The sequence below is a fragment of the Lissotriton helveticus genome, chromosome 2_1 (genome assembly GCF_964261635.1).
Source record: "Lissotriton helveticus chromosome 2_1, aLisHel1.1, whole genome shotgun sequence".
Taxonomy (NCBI): domain Eukaryota; kingdom Metazoa; phylum Chordata; class Amphibia; order Caudata; family Salamandridae; genus Lissotriton; species Lissotriton helveticus.
The window spans coordinates 1,504,175,001-1,504,197,394 of NC_136059.1; the positions used below are offsets into that span (position 1 = coordinate 1,504,175,001).

Consider the following 22,394-nt stretch of genomic DNA (forward strand, 5'->3'; position numbering starts at 1 on the left):
ACACACAGCGCCAAGGCCAGTCGGCGTCTTTCTCTCGCCAACCATCAAGAGGGCGTCAAGGGCGAGACAATTCCAAGCGACAATAGCGGCTTCATGGCTCTTTCTACTGTTCCTACCCCTCCGATAACATCAGTGGGGGGCAGGATTTCTCATTGTCTACGCAGCTGGAAGGTTATTACATCAGACCAGTGGGTTCTGAATATCATTCAGTGTGGCCACACTTTGGAGTTTCAACAGCTTCCTCCAACCAGAGCTCCGGGTGCCAACAAATCGAAACATCTAGGACTTTTACGTCTCAAAGCCCACGAACTTTTCATCAAGAGGGCAATAGAACCTGTACCTCACACCCAAAGGAAGAAAGGGTTTTATTCCAGGTTCTTCCTGGTTCGCAAGACAAAGGAAAAGTGGCGTCCAATATTAGATCTAAGGGAGCTCCACACCTATCTCATAAAGCTATCCTTCAGGATGGTTACCCTTCAGGATATTCTACTTCTACTGAATCCAAGAGACTACATGGCGACTCTGGATTTAGAGGATACATACTTCCATGTGCCGATCCACTCAGCTCACAGGCAATACCTACGCTTCACAGTAGGCAAGAGACACTTTCAGTTCAAGGTGCTTCCTTTTGGTCTCAGGTCCGCACCAAGGATATTTACAAAAGTACTGGCTCCGTTGGCGGCGTTTCTCAGAAAACAATCTCGAGTTCTTTCCCTACCTAGACGATTGGCTGATAAAAGCTCCATCTTTCCAGGCAGCTTCCAGGGCGGTCACAAGCTGCATTCAACTTTTCAACCAACTGGGCCTTCAACTCAACAAAGAAATCGATCCTTCTTCCATCCAGGTCAGCAAAGTTTCTAGGCTCTATCCTGGACACAAATCGCTGCAAGGCTTTTCCATCGGAGTAACGTCAGAACAAACTTGTTCTGTCAGCTCGTCTCTTGCAACAGAGGAAATCACTGTCGGTCCGTCTCTGAGTCCCTGCTTGGATCGATATCATCCTGCATACCATTGATTCCGCACAGCAGGCTTCGAATGCGTCCACTACAAGAGCAACTGGACAGGCAATGGTGCCAAGCGGAAGGCTCGTTTGACGACAGAATCACGGTGACCTCAGCAATGAAAAAAGCAAGCAGCTGGTGGTTGTTAAAAGACAATATTTCAAGAGGTCTAACCTTCTCACTTCCTCCATCTCCCATGGTTCTAACCACGGACGCCTCACTGGAAGGCTGGGGAGCGGTGCTACAAGAGTTGAAGGTGAGCGGTCATTGGGATCCAGACCAACGCAAGTTCCACATCAATCTATTGGAATTCAAAGTTATTCGCTTGGCCCTATTGGGGCAAGAAAACAAGTTACTTAGCTGTAACTTTGGTTCCCCAGTATTGGTAACTTTCATAGATTCCCATGCGCCCACCCTCCTCCCCTGGGAAAGCTCGGCCTTTTTTTACTGGGATAGTTGCTGTTACACAACGGATACAAAAATCTGAGGCTCGGAGGCTCTCTCAGGAGGGTTCTATGGGGTGAGGCTGTTCTGATTGGTTGTTGCTCAATAGTAGCTGCAGTACTAGAACCTTATTTTAGAACCCATATTAATGAGATCCCAATACTAACCAAACACCGCACCAAGGTCGATTCACTTAAAGAAAATTTTTCAAAGACTACTCTAACTGAGAAGTGTAAAGACAAAGGAAGTCTCTGGTTTAACAATTCCTGAAGAAAGGCTTAGTCAAAATAGATGGAGGCTGCCAAAGGTGGTATTAAAAATGTAATAGGGACCTCAAGGAAAGAATACAAGCATGTGCAAAATATCGGCAAGGGAGTGGGAGGACAACATGTGGCATATTTGGGTCATTACATTGAATAGCACAGATGATGGGGGCGGGGGCTTTTGCCAGGTCTTTCCCATGGTAATCAAGGGCGTCCTAGGGAATAGGTATTTTATATACACCCCGAGATATGGTCAAAAAATCTTCAAAGATTTCTACAAGGCTCAAGATACAGACTTGCAAATTTCTTAATGAGTTTCCAGTGCCCTCCCACAAGTGAGGAAAATTGAACACACTGTGTATATTTTGAATAGGACGAATCTTTGGCAGTTATAGATTCCATGAAGTCAGAAAAAGGAGCTAGTTTAGATACTATTCCTGCAGATCTGTCTCCCTCTGACCCAGTTATCTGGAGGGAGGGTCATATATCAATATGCTGACAACTGCAGTTGCGACTGGAGCAGATGTCCCAGATACGTGGAGCAGAAATGATCCCCTTATTTGAGAAAAGGGATAAGGACACCCTGCCAACTACAGAACCAATTAGTTTGGTTGATGCTGTTCAGAAGATCTTCTGAAGACAAATTAATATTAATTTCCAGAACCCCGTGGGTTTGGAAACTTTTCTTGATACATTTTCCAGTTACTGCAGCCACTATGGACTAGAAATTAATACAGAAACAAAATGAATGACCTTTAACTCCCATAGATCCTTTAGAGGAAAGATTAATTTGGGAAAACTTTCTCGGAAGGAGTTAAGCAGTTTGACTTTTTGAGGATATGGCTGACCAAATCAAGACAAGCTTTATTCGGTTATATGGTTGACCAATTGGAAGTCCTCGTCAGCGCAGATCACTAAAAGACACTTACTCTTTTTTTTGTTGCCCTACATTGCCTGGCCTAGAGATTTAACATGCCAAAACAGTTCTTTATAAACAGGACTTCATGTCATTTAACAAAGCTAGCTACAGGAGAAAATAATAGAGATTTTCAGCTTTCCACAAAGTGCTCCCCTGCCACCATTTCATATACATTTTATAGTTCATGTTGCAAGTCTTACACTTTTATTATACTGGATAAGATGTTGATCCAGCAAGGACTTAAATCTGTATAAAGTAGCATTTATTAAAATAAGAAACCTGGACCTGTAAAGCGAACTACCCTGGTTGTATTGGGTTAAATCTTTGTTTTATAAGTATTCTGTGCGGCCTACACTAGTATTAGGCGAGCCTGGTTGTTCTCTATTTGCAGAAAACTAGATGTGCGATAATATGAAGTATGTATGTATTTAATGCTTGTAAAGCGCGGCTGTCACCCAAAAGGGTATCCTGGCGCTGAGACCATATCTAACATCAGACAGGGTGTCTTACATTGCTCTTGGAAACCGGTAGGTCTTGAGATTCCTTTTAAAAACGGGCAGATCTTGGCAGCTCCTTAAAACCAGAGGCAAAGTATTCCATAGTGTGGCGGCCGTGAAACTAAAAGCACGGCCGCCCATCCTCACTCTGTTAATCCTGGGAATTCTCACCAGAAACGCCGAGGAAGATCTCAAAAGTCTGGCAGCTTGATACCAAGAGAAGAGATTCTGAATTGGTATTGGTCCTAGTCCGTGCAGGGCCCTGAAAACCAGGGATAGAGCCTTAAAGGCAATCCTCTGCTCGACTGGCAGCCAGTGTAGATCGGCTAATGCTGCGGAAGAAGAGGCAGATCGTGGCAGAGATAGAGCCAATTTGGCAGCCATATTTTGGACCCTCTGCAACCTTAGAATCAGGGTCTTGGGGGCTCCCAGAAGTAGTGCGTTACAGTAGTCTAACCTACTGAGGATAGAACTCCGCACTACTTCTGCTTTGGCTTCCCGAGGAAGCATTGGTAGGATTTTGCGCAAGGCACGGAGCAGGCCCATACAAGTCGCTGCAGTCTTATTAACAGAAGCATCTAGCTGCAAACTGGGTTCGAACAGAACTCCTAAATTGCGAGCCGAGTCTGCAGCTTCCACCGAGCCCGGAATAGAAGCAGGCCAAAAGTTGTTTGGTAGCCCACGGGGGAGACGGTCTAAGGAACAGTGAAGTACTTCTGTTTTGGACCCATTAAATTGGAGTGAGTTGGCTCGCAACCAATCAGCTGTAGCTGACATACAGCGTTGAAAGGTGTCCCTCGACACTATCTCAGTACCCTCAAATGAAAAAATCAATTGAGTGTCATCGGCATAATTGATGACTGATATGCCGAATGACTTAATTAGATCTACCAAGGGTCGGAGATATAAATTAAAGAGGATCGGGCAGACCGCTGACCCTTGAGGGACGCCTTGGTTCACCTGTCGTGTGGCTGATCGAAATGGTGGTAACGCCACAGCTTGCTGTCTGTTGCTGAGGTAAGATGTCAACCAGCTTAGAGCCAGACCGTTAATTCCCAAGTTTTGGAGACAGGCCAGTAAGACCTCATGGTCTACCGTGTCGAACGCGGCCGACATGTCAAGCAGCACTAAAAATGCTGACTTGCCCCTGTCGACACGCGTTCGTAGATCGTCCAACACGGTGACCAATGCAGTCTCGGTGCCATGGGCCGGGCTGAAGCCAAATTGGGCAGCATCCAGGCAGGAATTCGTTTCCAGAAAGTTGGACAGTACTCTCGTGACCCACTTCTCAAGAATTTTTATCGCAAATGGCAAAAGCGATATAGGTCTATAATTGGCCGAGCATAGGGGGTCTAGAGAGGCCTTTTTTAGCAATGAAGTTACCATTGCCAACTTCCAGCTGTCTGGAACTGACGCTGTAGTCAATGATTGGCAGCAGATGGAATGAAGCGGAGGAAACAACTCCGCTTGAAATGCCTTCCAGATCTTATGAGGCATTGGATCAAGAGGTGAACCTGATGATACGCTATTGGCCAAAACGCAAAAATCCTCTAGCATGGGAGTAGGAAAGCAAGACAACTGAGAGGAGACTATCATGTCCTTGTCCCTTGCAGGTGTCAGATGGCAAGGGGATTCCAAAGGACAAGATAGAGACAACGCAGACTGTCCTGGTACTGAAATTCCATTTAGGATAGTCCTAATTTTCTCCTCGAACGCGAGGGCCAAAGAATCACAGAGATCCTGGGAAGCCGGAATAGCTGGTACCGTACACGACGGATTAGATAAGTTGTTAACCAGCTTAAATAAGGTCTGCGATTTATTAGAGGCCTTCGCCAAGGTGTCCTCTAAGACTTTTGCTTTAGCGTTTCTTAACTGGGTCTTATACACCTGCAGAGTCATTTTATGTTATCCTATCCGACTCCTTATACCCTCTCCTCCAGGTGCGCTCCGCTTGTTTACAGCGGAGCTTATGCTGTCCAAGTTCGTCAGTGAACCAGGCATTGGCTCCTCTAGGTCTATCCTTCACCCTTCTCAAAGGGGCCAGCTCATCCAACGAAGTCAAGATTTGCTGGCAGAGGACGGCATAGCTCTTGTCCACACTATCTTCCATCCGAAAAGTCCTGGACAGTAGAGTGGGTCGGGTCGGTTCCCTCAAGAGGCAAGACCATTGTCGACTAAGCTTAGTGCCGCCCGAGTTACTTGATTTTAGCGGCGCGGGCAAGACAATTAACATATTAATCAGTAAATGATCAGTCCAGCACTGGGCCTCGACCTCATTCACCACAACCAGTTCCTTATCGGCAAATACCAGGTCTAAAGTGTGCCCCTTGTCATGAGTAGATGATAAAACCAGCTGTGCAAGTTCAATATTGCTACACGCTTGGCAAAGTTCTCTGTAGGCCAAATCATGAGGGCCAGAAGGCCAGAGAATAAAATCTCCCAATACTAAGAATTTAGCATGGGAGTTTGAAAGATCATAGATTAGGTCGATCAATGACTGAAGGGCTGTTGTAGTCGACGACGGAGGTCTATAACACAAGAGACCTGTAAGCAAAGTACCGCCCTGAGCTGCAATAGAGAAGCCCATGAGCTCAAATCCCAACACCTCTTTTACCACCAGTTCTGAGAGGGGGATTGAATCCCTAAAAATATAACCTATGCCCCCTCCCCTACCAGAAGCTCGGGGGACATGTCGTATAAGGTATCCAGGTGGGCAGGCCCAACCGAGTTCCATCCCACAGTCTGCCGAGGTCCAAGTTTCGGTCAAAAATAGAATATCCAGATGTAAGGATTCTATTAGAAGAGCAATCTCAGCATAATGCTTTACGAGAGAGCGGACATTCAACAGACCACAAGAGATGTTCCTATCAAAAGATGAAATAGATAAGCGTTGCATACCATCTCCCGTACAGCACGATGACTCATACGAGTCTTCGCATGGGTCCGCCAAACCAGAGGTAGCCTGCACGCCGGAAGCGCCCGGGACGCGAACGGGCGCAAACGGGCTTACCTCTGGCGCACCTCCGGCGCGTCTACGACGCGTCCGCTGCGCGCACCCGCTGCGCGCCTGTTCGCCCATAGCTATATGTAGTATAACGCCGCGGGCTTCCGGCTGCTAGAGCCTCGACCCCCGACCAATATGGCGCCTGAGAGTGGCCCAAGCGTCCACACCCACCCAAGATGGCGGACGGAGCACCACGACCCTACCACCTACGTCTCGCAAGATGCGAGTGAGGACACAATTATAGTGCAGGTGAGCCTATCTATGCTCCTAGTTACTGCGATAACAAGCGCCTAATAATTAGGTAGGGAAACAACAGCGCGATTACAAGCAGCGCAATTTAAAAATAGTATGCCCAGGAATATACAAACAAGTTTAAAAATCTGTCCAGCAATATGCGCGATGAAATGAGGTCTGAATGGCGTGTAGAGAGAGCAGCTTAAGTAGCTCTCCAATGCGCGGGCTTCCGGCTGCTAGAGCCTCGACCCCCGACCAATATGGCGCCTGAGAGTGGCCCAAGCGTCCACATCCACCCAAGATGGCGGACGGAGCACCACGACCCTACTACCTACGTCTCGCAAGATGCGAGTGAGGACACAATTATAGTGCAGGTGAGCCTATCTATGCTCCTAGTTACTGCGATAACAAGCGCCTAATAATTAGGTAGGGAAACAACAGCGCGATTACAAGCAGCGCAATTTAAAAATAGTATGCCCAGGAATATACAAACAAGTTTAAAAATCTGTCCAGCAAACCTGTCCAGCAATATGCGCGATGAAATGAGGACTAAGGATCTTAAAGTCTGACAATGTTGAATTCTTGTGTTTGCACTGGCCAAATATTTGCACTGTACATGGGAGGGTAAGGCATAAACGATATCCATGGGTTCATTAGTTACTGATTTGGCTTTTTAGATGGTTTTATTATGATAGTGTTTGGCTGAATTTTTACTGTGATTTTCTATTATGTTAATTTTAGGGTGAAAAGCAAACTGAGCGATTTAATTTTTTTAGGTTTGATTTTATGTGGAGGCAATAAGAGTTAATACGAAGGACCTTTAAGGGCTGTGGTGGCCAAATACTTAAAATTGTCTCTGGAGTTTGTGATCTACATCGAATAGAAGGCTATAGGTTACTTACGGGCTCATTTATTATCAGTTTTTTAGGTTTCGTAACCTGGCGAGGGGCGAAGCCCCTCCCAGATCGAAATCTGTTGTTTTTAATAGTGAGGTTAGGACAGCCTCTGTTTCCAATTGGCTAGCTCCATAAATGGAGGCTAGCCATTGGGAGGCAGAGGCTGTCAATCGCGCTTTCTCTCGAAAACGCGATTCGGGGGCGTTTCTGGTGCTTTTTTTAAGCCCCGCCCCTTTGTCCCGGGCCGCGCTGCGATTGGCTGCCGGCCCGGGACACCCCCGTGACGTCATTCCCGGGCCGCGCTGTGATTGGCTGCCGGCCCGGGACACCCCCGTGACGTCAGCCAATCACAGCGCGGCCCGGGACCTGACTTGTTTTGAGAATCTGGTCACCCTAAGCATGGTTCGTTTGGGGGTGCAGTAGCAACACCAGCCCCTACAATGCACCCCATCCCCCCCCCCCCCAACTTCTTTCAGCGCTCATGGATGGGTTAATTTTAGGTAGCAGGTAGTACGCTCTGTACTGCATACTCCTAATCTGCAGGACAAAGGTTGCTGGTGGTCTGCGCATGTGTGTCCTTGCAGCTGCTGCTTATATGCTTATAACGTCACCGGAGTCGAGCAGTACGGCCTTGACAGAGGTAGTTCCCAAATCTATTCCTAGCACCAGGGGTAAAGTACCGGCGTCCATACTCCCAACCACAGGGTACCTCTGTGTCAGATAATCTACTGGAGGGTGACCGGGGTTCAAAGGGCGGGACAGGCACGAGATCCAGAAGAGAGGAGGGCGAGTCCTCTCCGGAGCCACCTGTGGTAGAAAGAGAAGAGGGACATATTTAACATAATGCCGCTGGCTCCGCGCAGCCGTGCAAAATAACAAGAATCTCTCTAGTACTAACCTTTAAAACGACTGTCCTGCATCGCCACAAGGTGTCACATTATCTAACCTAATCAGGTATGCAAAAATATGTTTCGTTATATTTCCTCTCGGTCATAGACTTCGCCACGCCCCTGCTAGCACATGAGCCAATCGGGAGGATGTTTGCGGCCATGGGCTTGTATATCCTCCTAGACAGGCTCAGCTTCCGGCGGAATGCGAAATTCTGCTTGGAGCTTTAGCTTGTCCTGATGACACCGTAGTAGGGGACGTTTATTGTCGGTCAGACAGGTAGGTATCGGTCCTCCCGCCTCAATTCGAACAGTACAGGAAATTACTGGTTATGCGTTTTGAGTGCATGCGAACATTTTTTAATACACTTGTGCACGCAGTAACCCTTACTGACTCGTGTGAAAGTGGAAACCAGACTCCTCATGGTACCGTTTACTTGGCTGTCCAATTAAAGGTGGACGAGCCAACAAATTAACGGGGAGAGTCGAGCGAGCCAAGGGTCTGGTTTGGCTTAACGAGCCCATGCACTTAAAAATGTGTTAAAATATGATATCTCTTCGAAATTCCAAAAATGTAATTCTTTAACATGCCATACTACATCGGGGTGGATCACTGCATTTAGAAGCATTTATTAAAACTGTTAGTCCTTAACAAGAACCTAGAAACAATTTACCCCCTTTCCGTGAAGAAAACTTAATTAGTTATCTAAAAGGCATACTTCTTTTTATTTCGGTTCTATTTTGTTCTTCATTCCGGAAAGAAAAAGTCGACATGTCTGCTTCCACTTGCGAGTCAAGCGCGTGCCGACCTATACCAAACCAAAGTGTTTTACCTGAAAGACCTGTCTCAGCTGCCAGACTGTTACAGCTCCACGCCAGGCGGGACTCTCTTCTCGACGACTCCAGGAGGTAAACAACAGAGTTATTTCTGCAATTTACAGTCGCAAAATAGAAAGGGATCGGTTGCGTTTACTGTGCAAGCAGAGCGCGTGGTGCACAGAACTGTGCGTCACGCCGAGCACGAATGCATTGCATGTTGCTGTACAGGGAGTGGGCCATTCCATAGGCAGCGTGCAGGGCTGCCACAAGTATGTGGGGGCCTGCATGTAAAAAGGGAGTGCCCCCAGAACACCCCCGCTCCTCGTAACCCCCTTAATGCCCTCATGCATGCCCAGCTTTGTGTATTTGGGAACGCCACCTTTCTTGCTGCCTCACATGTTAATTATGCAAGTGAGTTGTGTAATGCCTCTGTAATCTCTGAAGTGCAGAGGGTCCTTCTGCTCCACACGAGGCCCTGACATAGCAGTCATTTTGACAAGGTATAGAGCAGCGGTTCTTGAACTTTTTTGACTTATGTGGACCTCCAGTGTACCATTTCTGGAATCCGGGGACCCCTCAGAGTCATTATGGGAAGCCTGGTACCCTAAGCAGTTTTCACGATTTGAACCTTGAAACAGTACACAAACATACAAAAACAATTATACATAAACAAATGGACAACTATTAAATTTTTTTGTTTAATTCACATTCAAATATAGAAAAAAGTATTTATATTTTCAATTTTGCTTCTTTGTATATACTTCATTCATTTTAATTTATTAACTTTAATATTATGCCTATTTGTTAAACAGTTGCGGCCCCTGAGTAGTCCTCACGGACCCCAAGGGTTCCTCAGACCCCAGGTCTGCTTATGGGAGCGACCGGCGGGGGCAGAGAGACACGAGAAGTCAGTGGGGCTGGGGCAGTCAATGCGGTCACTGCACGTGCAGCGGAGCAGGCAACGCGGCGCAGGGCTAGTGAGGCCCACACTCACAGGGTTGGGGCTCTGACCTGGTGGTGACTAATTAGCTCACCTACGGGAGTTACCCCAAGGCCTAATGTATAGTCAAAGCTGAAATTCATGCTTTGCTACACAGGCTAGCTTTGAGAGTCTGTATATGTGAACAAAGCACGTATTCATTTCAACGTGCTATTTTACATTTTTGTTAAAGCAGTTCCTGTGACTGCATGCATTCCTCTGTGTTGCATTTCCCTGGACTAGTACTGTAGTGTAGCCTTGGAAAGCAGTTCGTTCATGCTAGGGAATGTTTTTGTGTGCTGTGCCTCTTCTCTGTGCGAACACTGTAGCCATGAACTTATTTAATATTTGAAGGTATTGCTTTTTTTTCTTCAATGTGCAAATACACTTTGTTCAGTATACAAATGCAATCTTTACTAAACATTGCTCATCCTTCAGGATGACACATTAGCCAAGGACTTATTTATTGTGGCTTCACATTTGCAAGATATGGCCTCTCCTCACACTCAACAATGATAATAGAGCATTACAATCTGCGGACAGTGTATGCATCTTGTCCCTTGTCATTGGGTGCAAAGTTAGAACTCCTTAGATTGACGTGGTTCTGTGAGACCTTTTCTCAGGCCCCAGAATCAGCCAGATGTTACTGCATCTGTTCTCACGTTGGTTTCTGCCCTTTACCAGCAAGCTGCTGTCTGAAGACATTATGTGGTTATCCCCGGGGCCACTGTGATGCTTGACTGCGACCTGGACGTTTTCTCATCAGTGCCGGGTAGAACGTTAGCCCCCCCCCCCTCTTACATTATCCTAATGTTGATTAAAATGGTTAGTTTTGGTTATAATGTATTTTCATTAGCCGACCACTGTGGTACGTCTTAAATCCTGAAATATACTGCCAATAAACATGAATGACATGATTACTACACCTTATAATCCCCATTGTGTTATGTAGCATTTTCTATAGACTGATGTACACACTTTTGGTTCATTGTCTGTATAACATCTGATGTAAAGTGCTCCGACTCCCTGCACTGGTATGACTAGCGCTATAAAAAAATATATATATATAAGTATATGCTACTTACTCTTAGGCCAGGAGTTGGTAACTGCACTGTTGTCCTAGGTGTGCATAGCTTCATATTTTTCTCTGTCCCTGCTCAGTGTGCAGTATGGCGCCAGGGGCGATTAGCTCTCCTTCCACACCCTACAGTGTTCCCCCTGGGCTGTGTATACATATTTTGCGGTTTAGTGCATGTGTTGGGTGGTTGCACAATAGTGTAGAGATTAAATTATTGGCATTGTAAATGACAATGCCATTTATTTATCTGTTTTCAAAACCAACACATAAATACAAATTTTGTCTTTTACAATGCAATAGCTCGTAACTTTTCAAAAGGCGAAACCATTGCATTGTAAATGCTTGTTTTTAGGATGATTATAATGTAATGGCACTGGATGAATTTTTTTCTTTTGTATTTTGTAAATTTCACGATGAATTGGCAAATGTCAATTATGAAAGAAAATCTAATTTACAGTGATTCTGTAATGTTTGACTTTCTCTCTCTCTGTTTTTAAAGTACTATTTCTGATATAAAACTAAAACCACTAATGTTAGATTCCTGGAATTTACGCAGGTGGAATTACATTTTCCTCGAACCTACTCACCATGTGCTGGAAAGCTGCCAGCACAGGCATCTGTTTTCACCCAGCCTACTAGACCCCTCCTGGCAGAGTTGAAGCTTCCATTTCCATGAGCGGTTATCCTTTGCAGATAGCATCCCCTCAGATCTCATTTCGCCATTGAATTATCGAAGTACAGTTAGAAAGTCCATTCCAGCTTTTAATCAAGCTCATGGTTTTGCTGTATGTGAGTCAGGAGATTTTTCTTATAAGTTTTTTAGTGCAAAAAGCAGTTTTCCTTGCTTTGAAACACTTCTCCATTCCCACAATGGTCAACATTACAAACAGGGAGGCACTTGTATCCAACTCTATGCAAGATGACCATGGAAATGTAGCTAAGAGAAGTATTGCATGATTGGTGCATGATTGAAATTCACCTTCAGAGGATAGTTAAGGATTGCTTTTGTTAGACACGTATACACCAGCACAGCTTCTTGGTACTGGTGAGAGGTTTTGTCATGACAACATAAGCTGCAGTAATCAAGTTGATAAAGTAGATCAGGATAAAGTTTTCTAGTGAATAGATAGATTTTTTTTTTTTGTGAATTGCAGAAAATTTGTGATCAGTTGGTGAATGCTGGGTAAGTTGTTCAACGACAGGCTAACTGACTAGGAACATCCACTATTATTACCTCTCTAGAGACCAAGATGGCCACTCCACACACAACTTTAAATGAAAGCGTTCAACACAGCTTGTGGAGGATGTTTGTTAGGGGAAGTTCTGTAAATGGCTTTATGGATCGTGCAAAATATCTTGAAAAGAATATTGACCCCAGCAGGCCGCCTCCAAAAAAGAAAGTAAACAAAGAACAGAGATTCCAAGCAGAATCAATTGCTTTGAACACATCAATAAATGTCAGTGACTTTACAATGCATCATAAATGAAGACAAACTAAAGCTGATACAAAATATTTAATGGTCCGTAAAGTGCTCATGTGGTCACACAGTGGAAAGTTAAAAGCAATACAGTGTGTATATACAAAAAAAAGAAACTGCAAATTATGTGTTCAAAGCAATTCATTCTGCTACTAGTCTCTCATTTACATTTGAGTCCCTGGTTTCAGGTCCTTTGGAATACAGGTTGCTCCTGTTCTTCATTTGCTCAAAAAGAAAGGGCATGGTTATGTTTGTGCGCAATGAAAAACAGAATGACGGTCCCATTATCAACCAGTTGCAGCTAGTACGAGGTCCTTATAGAAAAAAAAGCAAAAGAGTGCAATAATAACCCCCTCTTTCACTGATCTCTACCATGTATGGCTCTAGTTTTGCAGCAGACAGAAAAATGATGTGCCTGATAGAGGCTTTAGGAAGTTGGCCTTTTATATGATACATCATGCAAAGTGCCCAGGTGTTCCTTTGAGGGACAGAGGCCTGCTCTAGCAATCCCAAAGTTCTCTTTTAAGGGTTTGCGTGGTTCAGCAGCCTTAGGCCTATCAAAAATGAGTGTTACACATCTGCAAATACATAGAATAGTCAATAAATGATGCCCAAGACTCAATAAGGAGACCCAAACCAATTTATAAAAAACACATATATTTATATTTATATTTATATAGATCCAGGCACCAGAATCAATACGACCAGGTAAGTACATTTTTCAATAGAAATACTTGCGTTCAAAAAATCGATGCAGTACATTTTTCCTAAGCTGCAGTGTTTTACCATTGGAGGAAAAACAAGTGCTGCGTTCAGGTAGAGTTCATCAACTTGCGGGAGCAATCGCCGGGACTTAAGGTGAGTGGTGAGCAAGGTCCAAGCCAGCAGCAGCAAGACACCACCAACGACACTAGGGCGTCCGAGTGCAGGGGTGCAAAACCGCTCCAGGTGCTCAATGTCAGTCCATGGGGCACTGGTCTTTGCGTACAGAGGCTGCAGGTTTGGAATGGAAGGCCAGTTGGGCTGAACCGACAGGGGACACCTCTGGTCCTCTTATCTGCCGACCAGGGGTGACATATGAAGAGGTTTCTTTCGGCGTCTAGTTTTCTTTACCTGGAACAGTCACAGTAGAGGTGGCCTGCGAACAGAGGCTGTAGGCGACATATGGGAGTCCACGAGAGGCAAAAACACAGTGCATTAAGTTTCTTGAGGCCTGGGGGACCATGCTGGCAACTTTGTCCCACTACAACTCTGCTTAGAGTGACTGGTGCAGTGGTGACCTTAGGTGTCAGGTTTTTGCGGTCTTGGTGTCCTCTTGGGTGTCTTTGGGTGTGTGCATGGAAGCAGCTCCGCTGCTTTCGAGAGTTCTTAGTTCATGGGTGAAGTACTGGCAGGTCTCCAAGGTTTTTAGAGACATCGCAGATGCAGGACAAGTCATCTTTTTTGCGCAGTTGATGAAGTTGTCAACTAACAGGGTTGGTGCCAAGTCAGTAGCTGGATCTTCTGTGCTTGCTCTTTGCGACTCCTCATGTCTGTTGTCTTTTTTCAGGAAGGCAGGATCAGATTTCCTTGTGCCAGGGGATCCCCTAAGTACGAAATGTAGGAGAGTTGGGTGGGGGGGTGGGGGGGGCCGGGGGTGTAGCGTAGTAACCACTGGGCTCTTACCCTTGGAGTCACTACCCCCTTATATGACACCTTTGTGTGGGAAGTGGGCATTACCTTGTCCCAGAGCTCCTAAGCTTGCCATCACAAAGATGACTATCTCTGAAAAGTTGTATCCACTTAAGGTTAGGCCACCTTAGGGGTGGCACTAGTCTGGGGGTGGGCACACTTACCTGTCTACATAATTTTTCCACCTGTCCAGATGCCAAAAGGCTCTGGACAAAGGTGGTCGGCCTCCTCTCCTGTGAGGGGAGCCAGACTCTCATTTTAAAGGTGGTGGATTCTTATGAAGCTAGTCTGCCCGAGGGTGCTAATTAGCAGGGCAATCCCTGGGAGAGGTGTGATCACACTCTTCCCAAGCAGGCTTTGTTTCTGATCTCCTGAGAGCAACGGTTGTCACCCTTGGGGGTCAGAAACTTGTCTGTAGTGGCAGGCTGTCACAATCCAGTCAGCCAACACACCAGGGGCTGGTAGGTTTTCAGGGGGCACCTCTAAGGTGCCCTCTGGGTGCATGTATTTATAGATCCAACATAGGAATTAGTGTGGGTTTATTAATAGGAGATGTTTTATAGCAAACATCTCTATTTTCAGTGATGCCATCATGTAGCTGAGGAACTCGTTTTCACCAGTGTCCATCACATGTTTTAAAATAGCTTCCCCGTTCACTTACACTGAGCCGCATAGGAGCATATCTGCTCAGGCAAATATATCCTCGTATATAATATAATGCACCCTGCCTTAGAGCTGTACGGTCTGCTTATAGGATTGACTTGCAAATGAGTGCCTTGTTGTGTTTCACTTTTGTCTGCACCAAAACACACAGCTTGCAGTGTTATGGCGACACAATTCATGCTGCAACCCTTAGAGACCCATATTTAGTACCTCATGCTCTAGGTACCAAGGGTGCCAATTACTAGGGACTCCCAGAGAGTGCTAAAGGTATTGCTAATTGGGGAAGGCAATTGTACAGTTTTGGGAAAGAGATCTTTCACTGGGGACCTGGTTTGCAGGGATCCAGTGCACTTCCAGTCGAAATCACATCAATTACCAGGCAAAAAGGGGGGTGACCATGTCCAAAAGGGGCACTTTCTTCAGAGGCACACATTGAAAAGCAGATGTTGGGACAGTAATGTCCTCAGCACAGTGTACAGTCCTATTCTGTTTCCCTAAGTGCCCAACTGCGTGTATTTGTTATCCTGGTTTTTAAGTTGGGCCCTAGCCTCATATAAATGTATCCTTTGTGCTGAGACCGAGGCCTGTTACCTAACGCGTGAGGTTCTTGACCTTGAGGAACATACTGTGTGTTCCCTCATTTCCCAAACAGTGGACTTCTGTCCGTCGCATAGAGCGTGAAGGCAGCATATCATGTTGTGTAAATCCACAGTTGTTTTCTATGTCCCTGGTGGGGAGGCATACTAGCCTAGAGATGAAATGATGCACCTTACAGCTTCAGTTAGGCCTTTTTGCTAAGAGGAGCTAATGCATGGCCTTCTTGTAGCACGCTATTAGGTAGATGATGAGGGTGAAGGGTGAGACTGCAGCCACAATTACAGAAAGTGTACCTTTTATGTGCCTCTGTTTTGGATGATGCAGGCTGGAGACAACCCTTCTGTGAGGAACATTACTCTACAAGCGGCTCTCAAGACAGCTTTTGTGTAGACCGTGAAATGCAAAATTACCCTAGACTGTTTCTGAAATTATAGACCTTGGATCCACCTCTCCTGTCTGGTCTGCTTTGACTGTATAAAAGTGGAGCTCACTAACATAGTTCCAGTTCTAAGAAATCTGACCTAGGAAGGGTGTGCTCTGCGGATCACTCAGAGGACCACTGTGCAACAAGGGATAGTGTCTGCTTCACAGCCGGATTTCCAGGCATGAACGGACATCACCTGAAGTCTTGCTTTGCTGGAAGAATCTGTTAATTTTACATGAGGTACCTAGAATCAAAGCTGCCAGCTGAGGGAGGGAAAGAGTCTGCAGAAAGTGTCACAATCCAGGAACAGGCAAAAGCAGCAATACCCTGCTGCTGGTGGGTTCTGACAGTAGAAAGGGCAAAAGCAATTTGTGTGACCCTGCTGTTGCCGGGTATCATAATCTCCTGATTGAAATTCCAGGCGGGGACTGCGGAATCATAGCTAATTAGTGCTGCCACACTCAGAACTGTGACTGCAGCTCAAACTGTGCTGTTGTGATCCAAATAAGGGTGACTGCGGCTCATCCCTTACTGTTGCAGCATCAAAGTAGCATCTTATGGAAGGGTTGACAGCTGCACTTATTAAAGATAGCAAAACCGGTCACACAGCTTTCTGCTTTTTCAGGTTGTGAAAGAGATCAGACCTTTACTTTGGGTTCCGGTGGTAGAAACCTTCGGTTAAAACATTTTTATAAGTTTTTCACTGAGCAATTTGAAAGTCAGATTTGGCTTGTTAGAAGCCAAGTCAGTCGTATCTGAATATAATAAATTTAAGGCCCATCAAAAAATCGATTTGTGTTTATTAAGGTTACTGAATTATTATTTTTAAGTTGTGTGAGGATTTTTTTTTTCTATAGTCCTCATTCGCCTTAGATAACAAACAGAGATAATTGAAGCTCTGTGGCCCCCTTACTTAATTGGCACTGACCAGAGAACTCTGCTCCAAAGGTATTCCACTTTACACAGAACCTCTCCTTAAACTCCGCTCTCCCTTGGAACTGACCAGCAAGTAACCAGAGCAGTGAAGTATCTCAGTGTAGAGGCATAATCATAGGACCACAGATTCCAACCAACTTAAACATGGTAACCAAAAATCTCTATTCGTTTTTGTTGATGCCTTGTCCAAATTAATTACATATTTCAGTGTTAACCCAGTCTTTAACTGTTGGGGGGCATTTTTTATCCAGTTTTTACATATTTCTCTTCAGGCCAATAGGATTAGATAAAACATCAGCTTTTTGCGATCAGTGGTTATAGATTCATGCCAGATGGGAACCCCAAAAAAGACTAACTCTGGGCTCACCTGTAGTTGCCTCTCAAGCATTGTAAAAATACCACTACTTTCATCAGCCCAGAAGTGTTGCAATGTTGGACAGAACACGAACATATGGGTGTCGTCTACCTTTTCTTAAAAGCAATTGGGGCATTTCGGAGTGGCACACTTCCCAAATTTGGAAAGTCTTGAAAGAGTCCAAAAAAACACTATGGAGACAAAAAAATGTGGATTCTCCTTAGATTTGCAGCCTGCACCATAGAATACAAAATGTTGCAAGATACTTGCCATAAATCTTCTAGATGGATCCCCAGCAAGCTAATCTCCCACAATTCCGTCAGTAATTTAAAATCTCCCTCTAAAAAATCAATCAAAAGCCAATATAAGTTCTTTTTTTATTTTTATTTTGCCACTTTCTTTGTTAGCGCAGAGTCCCCCTCATTCGAGGCGCCAACACCTGGCCCAATTGCTTGATGCCAGCTTCTTATTTGCAAATATTTGAACCTGGATAATTTGTTATCCGTTATGTCTGTCAAACTTTCAAACGATAGTAGAGCACTGTCATCAACTAGCTGCTTCCAACATAATAATCCTGCTTTCCTCAGAGCGACCGCTAGAGAGTCCTTAGTCCATTCCGGTGAGGCAGGAGCATCACAAATTGGAGCTAGGGCGCTATAATAGTGAATTTTTAGCTCCTTTCAAACTTTATACCACGTTAGCTAATCCACACAAGATCTTTAAACTGACGTTTTTTAAGTATTTTAAATCTCCAAAATTATGGATGAAGCCTTTCTCCCCCGCCACCACACACACTTTAACATAAAAAAGCATCACATTAAACAGTCCTCCGATATCTAAACTATCTGGTTCGTTCAGTAAACAGACCCATGCATAGTAAGTTAAGTCTGGCCGGCGAAATCCTCCCTTAAGTTTCTTCCGCAAAGTTTTTTCCACGAAATACGTGTGCCTTTGAATGCCCAGATAAAACTACTTATTAGACTGCAATTTCTTAAGCCAGGTTTCACTGAACACCAAGGGAATATTTTGAAATAAAAAAATTTAGTTTGGGGAAAATCATCATTTTTATCAGATTAACCCTTCCGATTATAGTTGGTGGTAAATGAGCTCAATTTACCAATGATTTACTAATCTCCTTGATGACTTTTTTAAAGTTAATTTCTGAAATGTTCTCAATGTCCTGTGCAACCATAACACCCTGGTATCTTATCTCTGTTTTAATGTTCCCTTGTTGCGTGATCATATTCCAGGCTTTAGACTCTGTTTTGTTGCATTTACTTCATAACCTGAAATATGACCAAATTGAAAAGCCAATTCATATAATATTGGGACGGCCAAAGACACATCTGAGGTATAAACCATGAAATCATCAGCATATAAAGCCATTTTCTTTTCCCAAGTGCGATATTTGAAGGGGAGAATTCTGCCCTCCTGTCTGATTTTTACAGCCAGGGGAGGGGCTCTATATACAAGTTAAAAGTAAGGGAGATAAAGGGCATCCCTGCCTGGTTCCCCTCTGGATTTCAAAAGACTTGGATAAATAACCATTCACCAGTACCCTGGCTGTGGGCTTATGATACATCCGACTCGCAGTCCTTCAAAAGTTGTCCCCTAAATTGCACAGCCTTGGTATTTTCTGCAAATATGACCAATTTACCCTGTCAAACGCTTTGGTGGCATCTAAAGTAATAATGGCCAGGGAGGTTTATAAAAGGTGGCTAAATCTATTGCTCCAATTAGATTGTAGGTAAGTTCCTGGATCCCTCGTCCTTGAACAAAGCCCTTTTGATTCTCATGCAGGAGCCCCCCCCCCCCCACCACCCCATTCAAACTCTCTGCTAAGATTGTGGTGAAGATTTTGTAATCGCAATTAAGCAGAGAGAAGGGCCTGTATGAATCTTACGAGTTAGATGGCTTTGTAGGCTTTAAGATCAGTGTAACTGTAGCTTTGTTCCAGGATGCTGGCATGTCCCTACATTCCTCAAAGATATGAGATAATAGTTTCCCCATAATTGGAATGAGAACCTCACTCAAACGTTTATAAAATTCAGCCGGTATACTATCTGGCCCAGCGACTTTTCCAGATTTCCTAATTTCATTCTTTACAGTGGGGCTATTTAGGTTATCAGCCTCTCTATCCTCAATTTTAGCTGGAACATCCTGATCCAGCCAAGCCTCAATATCCTTTTCCATTACTTGTAAATTCTCTTGATATACCTTTTTGAAATGAACATGAAGGGCCTTTTCAATCTCTTCACTGGTTGTAAAATTGTTACCTAATTCCTCATTTATAAGCTCTTTTATGAATCCTTTTACCAGGTAATTTTTAGTCTTCCAGGCGAGAATTATTCTGCACCCCTCCCCATATTTAAAGTGTGCAAGTTTACGAATTCCCACCTTTTCCTTAACCTCTCTTCGATCACCCCAGCTAATTCCAATCTGTGAGTCTGGAGAGATACTTGTATACTTCCTTCTTCCTGTTCCGACTTTACCACTAGTAACTGCTGTTCCAGCTGCTGGATATTCCCTTCTATTACCCCTACTTCCTCTCTATAGACCTTCTTTCTAGATATCTGCAAATATGTTTTATACCCCCTTATAAAAGGTTTGTAAGCATCCCACACAACCCCCCAATGGGGCACTATCAAGATTGTTAGTGATAAATTCCTAAGTCTCATAACTCAGTTTTTTCAGTCCCGGATTCCTCCAATAATATAACATGATCCATTGTCCACCTTCTCTGGGGAGATTTAACTGGTAGATACAAAGCTAAAGTTATAGCAGAGTGATCTGATAAATGCTCATCTAGGTGTTTCACTTCCTTCACCCATCTTATCCGACTTTGATCTATCAAAAAGAAATCTAACCTTGATTGGTGACCGTACTTTTTTGTTATAAAAAGTGAAGCCTCTTTGTGCCCGTTTTGTCCCTCTAGATATCCACCCAACTGTCTCATAGAGGACTTTAGTAAAGATCGCATTTTGTTGTTCAGGATTTCTCTACTACTATTCCATAAGGAGACTAGGATCGTCTGTTAGGGCCATAGTATCCGACCAATGTGAGCTCATGATCAAAATGCCCAATTTTCACTATGACCCATCTACCTGCTCTAACTACTTTACTCTCTTCTACAACAATATGTGGACATCTTTTAATCAAAATTGCCACTCCTTTAATAGTTGATTGTTGAGTAGTACAAACAAGGTTCTGGATCCAACGTCAAGACTTGAAAAGAGCTCTCATTTCTATATCTGTTAATTGTGTCTCCTGCCATATTAAGATCTGTGCCGGGATGTCTTTTAGGTATTGTAAAATCTTCTCCCTCCTATATTTAACTCTCAACCCATTTACGTTCCAAGAGGGAACCTTCAATTGGGCATTCTTTTCACTCATCGATTAGGCTGAGTTTTCACTGCCCTCAAGGCCTGCAAGGCGCCAGGAACTGTACTAAGGCGAACAGGACATATATATATTTTTTCTTTTTTCCCACTGCTCCCCAACCAGTGACACAAACCTTTACCCCACCCAATATCTCCCATGACACCCACCCTGGAGAACCCTCCTTTCCCTATTTCCATGGCCTCAACCTAGGCAGGCCTATGGGGCTCCTCCTGGAGTCTGGAGACTACAATATACCTTATCACAACTTACTACTCTTTGCAACCCTTTATCCACCCAATTATGTTGTTTCACTTAGCTGGGGGCTATTTCTATGACAGGCAGTCTGCCGGGGGGGGGGGGGGGGGTAGAGATACTACTTCACAATTTCTCTAACTTACCCTCCCCTATGAGATGGATTGTAGAAAAAATGTCTGCGTCCTCCACCCGCCTAAAAATATGCATTGTATTGCTATGCGTTACTCGTAAGGTTGCGATACATTTTAACTGTGCAGTTGCACCAGACTTCTTGAAAGGCTCCAATAGCTTCCCCAGCTCCCATTGCCTGTTAGCAGTGATAGATATGTCTGATCTTATTTCAAAACTGATTCCATCTGCCATTAATGATTTCATTTTTAGGGCTCTAGCCAGAATGTCTTCTTTTATACTAAATATGTGAAAATGGACTAAGATTTTCCTCGGTTTGATTTTATTGGGGGTTGGCCTAAACGGGTCTCTATGGACCCTCTGAATATCTGCCATTAGATCTTGCTCTGTACAATCAACTTGAGTCGCCGTTCTAATCCGCCTTACTACATATTCTTTTTGATTCCCCCCCCCCCCCTCCGCCCCATCTGGAATTTTCAACAAACATAGGTTATTCCTTCTCTGGGGTTTTCAAGTGAAACAAGCTTTTCCTTAACACCCGTACCACTTTCCTTTAACAGGATGATCTCTTTCTTGTTTTCCTCGGTTTGGATCTCTAGAGTCTTCACTGCTGTGTCGAGGGCTAAAGGTTCTGGCAGCAAGAGCATCCAATTTGTTCTCGGTTTTCTCACATGCTAGCTTAATCTCACCCCGATTAGCTTCAGAAATCTCACACCTACTTCTGACTTCAGACGTCAGTACCTGAATCAGATCTGAAACGACTGTGGTGCTGCCTGGCTAGAAGTTCTCATCTTCAAATCCACCATTACTGCCTGGCTTTGACACTGAACTGTATCCCCGGGGTTCGGAATTATTTGCACCTCACTCTGTGTAGCTGTAGCCATATCCTTGCCCATGGAGGGATTATCCACTGATTGTAGGTCGTCAACCAGGGCTTGGTACCGATTAGGGCTGATTATCGTCTCCATTTTACTTCCTAGGGTGCACAAAGAATTGTTTGACGTGAGGGTATTTGGGTGTTCGAATATCAAAGTCTTTGGCATTACCTTAAAAAAGGTTCTCAACAAAAGGGTTATTCTTACTTTGTGCCATTGTGGAGATGCGCTTAATTTCCTTATTTTCCCCTTTTTAAGGGCACCCCTCTCTTCAGTTCTTGTTTCTTTTGAGCAAGAGAACATACTTTCTGTGATTAACTTTTAATTGTAAACTGGTCTAATGCCCATCTTACTAAAAAAATTGTAGACCTTCAAGAAAATGCTTGAGGTGCAAGCCAGAATTTTGAACCAGAGCACTAGTTGATGAATCAAAGGACATCAACTAGTCAGTGTTGTGTTTAGCGCAGGCACAAGTTAGAAGAGTTGTGCCTGAGCTAGGTTTAGAGTGAGGTAGGAGAAATATTACACAAGGGAGAGAGAATCATGTTTTCAATAGTCGCAATGCCGGATTCTAAGAACACATTTAGGATTTACTCTGTGGAATGTGTA

General features: G+C 44.4%; 1 protein-coding gene across 1 annotated transcript in view; it reads left to right on the forward strand.

Moving 5' to 3' along the window:
• NUP54 (nucleoporin 54) overlaps positions 1-22,394 on the forward strand; it is a 150,339-nt gene that overhangs the window by 52,336 nt on the left and 75,609 nt on the right. The gene's annotated exons all lie outside the window — the stretch shown is intronic.